Raw genomic sequence first — 8,034 nt, 5'->3', positions numbered from 1 at the left:
TAAAAAGTGTTTCATATTTAAATTGAGAGTAAAATGTTTGTTTTTCTGAATTTTTGCTTCACACTTTGTTTCTTGTTCATAATAAATCTATAATTTAACATTTCAAATCTATGCAGGTGGTTGAATTTTCTTTTTTCTTTTCTTTCATTCTTTTTTAAATTGAAACTGTTTTTTGGTACTAAAATTAAATTAATTTCCTTTTTGTAGCTTGTATCATAAAAGGTTTCATCAAATATTAAATCTGAACAAGTAGTAAGAAACCACACAGTATTTGAGTAAATCTACTTTCTCAGCACCGTTTCTATATCTGACCATTTTCCCTCAATAAACAGAATAATCAATTTGTCTATAAAATGTCAGAAAATAGGAAAAGGGTGCTGTTACTGTTATCATTTCACAGTTTACTTCCATGTGAGACACCAAAAAAAAGCTTCAAATCGTCACATTTGAGAAGCTGCAACCAGCAAATATTTGGCCTTTTTCCTTTTTCATTTTCTGTTGATCGACTAATTGATTAATTGACTAGTCGTTGCAGCTCTGCTTTGCACTGCTAGAAGCCACATTTGGAAAGGAACAGATTAATAGAGGAGGCAGAGATTTAAAAAAATAAAAAAATAAAAAAAATCCTCTGAGAAGTGGATAATCCCAAAGAAACTGGAACAAATCTGCAAATAAAATAAAATAAGACGATTCTTCTTACCTTTGTTTGTGTGAGTGAGGAGATTCCTACACAAACAAGTGGATGTCAGTGCATGAGGGGTCCGCACTAACAGGTGGTGAGGGAGGCAGAGAGCCGAGCAGCCGACTGGTCGAGAGAGGTAGAGGGGTGAGGAAGAGGAGGGAGGAGAGAGAGAGAGAGGGAGAGAGAGAGCGAGAGAGAGGGGGGAGGGAGAGAGAGAGAGAGGGAGTGAGGGAGAGAGACACACAGAGGGAGAGAGAGAGCAAGAGAGGGATGGAGAGAGAGAAAGAGAGAGAGAGAGAGACACACACACAGAGAGAGAGAGAGAGAGAGAGAGAGAGAGAGAGAGAGAGAGAGGGAGAGAGGGAGAGAGAGACACACACACACAGAGAGAGGGAGAGAGAGAGAGATCTCCCTATGATAGATTTGGACTTTTAACCCTTTCTCTTCTCTCTGTTTTCAGTGCGTTTTCTCTTCTTCTGTGTTTAATATCCTTTCTCACAGCCTCACATTCATCTGAAACGTCAACAGAGATGAAGCTCTTCCTTTAATCACACTACACATGTATTAGATTAACTCTCTCCCTGTCACCCCCCCACCCCCAAACCCCCACCCCCCACCTCCCTACCTCCCCCCCACTCTCTCTCTTTCTCTTATTTCCCGGGGCTGCAGATTGCAGGGGGGGAGACTAGAGCAAAAATAATGTGCCAACAGCAGCATCTGTCTTTCTCTTTCTCTGTATAATTTGTGGTTAATGATGCCTAATGATACATGTGTGCATCCAACACACACACACACACACACACAAACACACACACACACACACACGGTCACACATCGCAGTGTTTTCTTTCCTCCTCCCCTCCAGGAAAGGGTGTAGATGATCAGGTCCCTGTGTGGCCTCCACTCCATCCCTCCTTCCATCTCGTTCTTCCTCTTCCTCCTCCGTCACAACCACGACCTTTTGTTCCCGCTCTTCTTCTCTCCCGTGGTCAGACAGATAGGTGTCCCTGGGGTGAAGGAACCCCTCGTTAAAAAATCCTCCTCATCCTCCTCTCTGCATCTCATCCTCCCACACGCTCTCCTCTCGCTGCCCGTCCGTGCATGCCAAACGAACGAGGGAACCCTGATATGATTTTATTTTTTCTCCTCTTCTTCTTCCATTTCTCATCCATAACTCTTCCTCACTCGCTCTCTCCATCTCTGATCTCAAGTGTAACATATTGTACTACAAAACCCCTGCAGGCCACTTCAATATAAAAAAAAAAAAATTGCTAGTCTTGTCTTGTAAAGCCCAGATGGGAAAAAAAATTCCCTTTTTTTTATTTTTCCACCAGCTGACAGCAGAGAACGACCAAACCGAGCGCGAGAAAAGCCAGAAACTGACCGTATCTGTTTCTGTGAGCCCAGAAGAATATTCACTGGGAATAATAATAAACAAACCACAGCGTCGTGGTTAGAAGCAGCACAAATATGCATTATGGGAGTTATTCACTGTTAAAGCAAATCCTTACTTTATGCTCTGTTTCAGTCTAGATTTTGGTTTTCTTTCTCTTTGTCTACATGTCTTTACTTTGTTTCCTTTTTATTATAATTGGGTTGTTTTTGTTGTATTGTATGTTTTAACTAGGGCTGTCAAACGATTAATTTTTTAAATCTAGATTAATCGCAGAATTTCCATAGTTAATCACGATTAATGGCGTTTTGAATTGCATGTTTAAAATCCTGTTATTTTCCATTTGAAGGCAGTTTTAAGCCCATAATGTAAAGCATTTCTTACCAGAGTGTCTTAACTGGGAATCAATCACGGCTCTGCTGCGACTCCCACACTCCAAAATGGTCCTTTGGTGGAGCTGAGGCTGGCTTGGCTGCACCTGGGTGTTTAGCGTGGAGGTGCTAACTCAAACTCCACGTACTCCGGTGGTAGTTAAACTCCGTTTGACACAGGTTGCATTTTACTTTTGACTTGTCAACTGAAGCGTCTGGAAGTGTTTTAAAGTTAAACAAGCCGTTCAAAAGTCCAGTAGCTCTCTTACTTTCCATCAGCGCGGTAGGTTTACTGCAGGAGGCCACTTCAAAGCATAGCGCTACAGCTAGAGGAGCCGTCTACGGGGGAGTAGAAGGGACAAAAAGGCTTGCTACATTAAAATGAGATTAAAGAAAATTAACGCGCTATGGATTGCATTAATCTACTCGCGATTAACGCGTCAACGCTGACAGCCCTAGTCTTAATGTTTCCAGTTTTTACTGTTTAATCATCCCTTGATATTTAGTTTTTTTATGTAAAGCACATTGAGTTGGCCCTGTGTATGAAACGTGCTACAGAAATAAAGCTGCCTTGCCTTAACAATCAGCAGATTTTTACAGTAAATAATAATAATAATAATGTAATAATAATTCATGTAAATTGCTTTAAATTTAAACATTTGTCTGCTGGTTTATAAGAAGTATTCTGATTGGCTGTCAGGCTTCATTTAAATCCTGGTGACAAATGACACAGTAATGAATTTAAATGATCTCAAATTGGTTGACCTCCAGCTCATTCAATCACAGACTCACTGAAGGGGTTTCTCAAGCTCAGACAAACACTCTGGATACCAAATCACACCAGAATCCATCTCATCACACTTCAAATGCTGCTCTTATGTCCGAGCAGTCAGAGTCTTTAAAGGATTCTTGACAGATTTTGTGTCTTTCCACGTTGGACGCTGATGGTTCATCCAGTCCTAAACCCTAACCCTCTTCAGTGTGACAAACGTGCGTCAGGTCACTTAATTATTGATGATAATGAGTCGGATAATTGAAAATGTTAACTGCCCTCCCTGCCTCCCTCCACACAGAGATTTGCTGCCATTGAGACAGTGGTGTATTATGCAGATTGAGTGTAATTAACCCTACTGGCCCTAAAGGAATGAGACAATAACCATTCAGGTCTAATTTCATTTGCATTAGTTTCCTTCCCTCCCTCTCACAGCTTCCTGTTTCACTTCCTTTGTTAACCCAACCTTCACATAGAGTACTCTGCATAATTACAACGAGGTACATTCATTTAAAATTATATAACACAATTTTACTAGAAATTAAAGAAGTCAGCGTTTCTTCACATGAGGATCGCGACATCTGCTGCATTTTAATTTATAAAGCTGAATAAAGACATTTTTATCATTGAGCAGTTATTTAAATACAGCAAAGCACATTTCATTTTGTCCATTGTCATCATAAAGGACGATCACTTTGGAGCCTCGTCCTGATGAATACAGAATAGGGGGGGGGGGGATTGAGAACCGGTTCCAGTTGAGAACCGATTCCAATTGGTTCAATCCATCGACATCATTTACCTTCATGCTTAACGATTCTCTTATCGATGCCTTTCTTTCACGTGTCTTGCAAAATAATGACGTCACGCTTGCGCCAGAGTCAATCAGCAGCGTGAGCGACACCATGGTGGATACACAGAAGCGGTCCAAAGTGTGGCTTCATTTCACTAAGGAGGATGCTAACAGCTCTTCAGAGAGAAAGTGGAGGTCCTTCAGGTCGCGTGCAGCTGCAGCGTAAAGTCCAACTCCTCCCGTACTCCTCTGGTTGCTGTTACAAGCAGGTTAGGGTTAGGCTGGCTGTATGATGGCTGAAGGAGGCGAGCCCCCCCGAGCCCCCGAGTTGAAACTTAACTTCATCCGTATCATCGTTAAATTACTCACCACAGAAACAGTTACAGCAACTCAAAGAAAGCTAAGTCTGTACTCGATTCACTCAGCTCACGAGACAAGATTTTTCAAGATTTTTCACCTAGCAACAACAACTGGAATAAGTCCTCCAGTGATATCACCTAGCAACAACAACTGGAATAAGTCCTCCAGTGATATCACCTAGCAACAACAACTGGAATAAGTCCTCCAGTGATATCACCTAGCAACAACAACTGGAATAAGTCCTCCAGTGATATCACCTAGCAACAACAACTGGAATAAGCGGGTCTGGTGTCTCATAGAGTGACGTAGCGTAGAGACGTAGAGAGATGTCACAGACAGTCAAATCCGATCTGAGTGTTTGGATGTTCAGACTCAGACACATCTGTCCAAACTTCCTCCCAAAGGTGGTTTACATCTGGATCTCATGTGATTTATGACTGTTCAGACTTCATAAGAGCCATCTGGTTCCAATGTAGATGGGCTAAAAATCTGATTTTGGCTTGCAGTGTGAACGCAGCCTTTGATTCTCACGGAAATACGGGACAAAGTGCAAACCTTTTCAGCTCAATACGGGACGATTCAGTTTTTCAAGGGACGGTTGGCGCCCCTATTTGTCAGGCAGAGGGTCAGGAACCAGATACACTCATGATGACAAAGTAGGACTCTTTGATGTAGAGTCATGAATAATAGCAGTACTCTTTTACACCTAGCCTAAACATGTCTAGCATTGTATTTTGTGCAGTGTTTCAGCAAAGCCTCTCTCACTACACTGGGACAAAGGCAGTCAGCTCCACACAAAAACATCACATCCTTTAAATTGTACTTTTAAGGCAAAGCTGCTCGTTAACATTGCTGACAATTAAAATAAATTGAATTATTATACCCATCATTTGCTCAGAATAACCTCTATGAAAGAGATTTGTTTACCAAATGTTTGGGGAAGTTAAGTCAGTGCTCGGCTTAAAGGTCAGCAGTCTAAATATCTTTATGGATGACGTCTCCAGGTTTGATCCTCTAAGGTCACTGCAGATCCTCTCGCTCAGTATCAGCAGCAAACCGCAGTCATGTGGCTTCCCAGCTGATTTTCAGCACCAGTCAAGGTTTCTCTGAATGTTTCAGTCTCAGTTTTCTCTTCACTTCATCCTTTCTCAGCTCTCAGCGCTCGTATCATTAGCATCCCTGTAACTCTATGTGACATCATTGGTTATTCATGATGTTCTGATTCAATCCTGTCACTCATGCCCTTGTTTTGATCTCATTTCACTTTTCCCTGAAGACATTTTTAAACACACTACAACTGAGTGAACAAGACTGATTTTTTCTTCCTACCCTGCAGTTCACAATGCCTGTCAGCTTGTGAAGTCTTCAGCATCCTAATAAGAGCTTCTTACTGGGGATTTCCACCGGGTCTGTCAGCGCTACGGTTTATCTCCGTCCTCTGATCGGCTACTGTCATTACAGTTTGGACAATGACAGGTATTACATGAAAGTTAGTAGTTGGTCAGTTGGATGGTTGGTCACATGCTAAATGTAGGTCAGCTACATGCTATCGTCCAAACTAAGCCGACTCAGTTGGTAAAAGCACGTTGGTCCTCCTGAAAATGGAGCTTTTTCCAAAACATCTTCCAGAGCGTGTGAAAGTGAAAACGCCGCCTGTCACACTAAGATGAGGTCGACCTTTTAGTTGATGTTTTATGTTCGCCTCAGGATGAATTGTGACATGTGGTCAACATTTCTTTGGTTTATGGTTCAAGCACTTTAAATTTTAATCTTTCATTTGCACTCTATGTCCTTTTAATGATTTTAAAGCAAATCAAATCATTATTTTATGCTAAAACCTTATATTTAATGCTCTATTCTTTCTATTTTTCTGCACTTTTTTAAAATTTATTTTACATTTATATTACTAATGTTTGGGTTTTATTTTTATTTCTCAAATTGCATGTTTATATGTTTTTTGTTTCCAATTCTTACTGTTAAATGTTTGTTTTATGTAAAGCACATTGAGTTGCCATTGTGTATGAAATGTGAAATATGTAATAAAACTGCCTTTCCTTATCAAATAACTGCAAAGATAATCACATTCAGCCTCAACATACTAACACGCTAAACCAACATAGTTAGGTAGCATTATCATTTAACCTTTTTCCACAAAAGCAGTCGTAGTGGTGGTTCATGTTAGCACACTGCTGTTAGCATTTAGCTTCACAGAACCTGATTTCTGCTAGTTTCGGTCTCTGGTGATATTACATAGATTAAAAAAACAAACTAATATAAATTAACTTTTTGCTGAAGTTAAACTAATGTTTCTAAATCATTTAATCCTCCCAGATGTTCCTTCTGTTTTACATATTATAATAAAATAAAAAAACAACAACTGTATTTCCATTTAAGACTCGAGCAGTCTGTTTCTTTTTGAGCTACGGAAAATAATTAGAAAGGCAAAAACAAACATGTTTCATGGTCCAACCACCATGTGGGCGGGAGATTAAAAGTGTCCACCAGCATCCTGCTATTGTTTCATAAATCTCATAAAGCCTCTCCTGGCACTCACATGGAAATGTTGTGATGAGTTTTAGTCTGAGAGGATTTTAAGTTTCTGAGTGAGGAAGCTGGAGATGGTTAACAGGCTTAGATGGTTACTGTCAAACCAAATGTTGAATATTATTGTCAAAGTTTTAAATCTCCTGCTGCCGCTTGTCTTCATTTGGCTTCCACTGTGTGTCAAAAGGTGTCAGTCAGTACGTTCATTATATCAACTTCCACCACGCAGATAATGAGACTTTAACACTGCTCAGGTCTGTCTGCATCCTTCAGCCACCTGATGGTGACATTACTGACATTCACCACTAAATGATCTCATCTAAGTGCAAGGCCTGTTGAATAAGAGCCAACCCTGTCTCCTAGAAATAGAAAGTAAAGGAATATTATTTTTTCTGGCTGTGTTCAGACTCTGGCAGCACTTGGTTGAGGTCAGAGAAAGATCATGCGCTCTGTTTAATACAGAGAACAATCTGCAGTGACTTGAAGCTCAACAAGTTTATGAACATTTAACCCTCCTGTCGTCCTCCCTTCTTTCCTTCCTTCCTTCTTTCATTCCTTCCTCCCTCTTTCTTTAATTTTTCCTTTGTTCTTCCCCTCCTTCCCTCTTTCTTTGCTCCCTCCTCCTTTCATACTTCTTTCCTCCTCACTTCCTTCCTTCCTTCCTTCCTTCCTTCTCTCCTTACTTTCTTCCTCTTTTTAAAAGAAATGGACGTAACATCCGTGACGTCACCCATTGGTTTGTGGACTGCTGCTCGGAAGCCAATAGTTTCTAATCTTGGCAGCGCCATCTTGAACATTTCAGGTGCATGCTGGGAAAAAAAGAACACGGATTCTACTTATATGGGCATGAGGCGGGGCCATGGGCGGAAATATGGGCGGGGTCAATGGAGCGGGGAGGTTACTATGGTTACGAGGGCTGGATCTGGAGGACATTGGTCAATCAACCTGTCAATCAGGACGTAGCCACGCCCTAATGCATACCCTGCTTTATCGTCACATATAAAATCAGGGAGGCCAAAATGTCCCAAATGAACATCATACTGCATTGAAGAAGGCTTTAAACTAGCGATTGAGACCATAAACACATTTTGAAAACGTTTACTGAGGTTAGAAATCAAGTGA

This window comes from Scomber japonicus, chromosome 18 (genome assembly GCF_027409825.1).
Source record: "Scomber japonicus isolate fScoJap1 chromosome 18, fScoJap1.pri, whole genome shotgun sequence".
NCBI lineage: Eukaryota > Metazoa > Chordata > Actinopteri > Scombriformes > Scombridae > Scomber > Scomber japonicus.
This window is presented reverse-complemented; position numbering follows the sequence as displayed.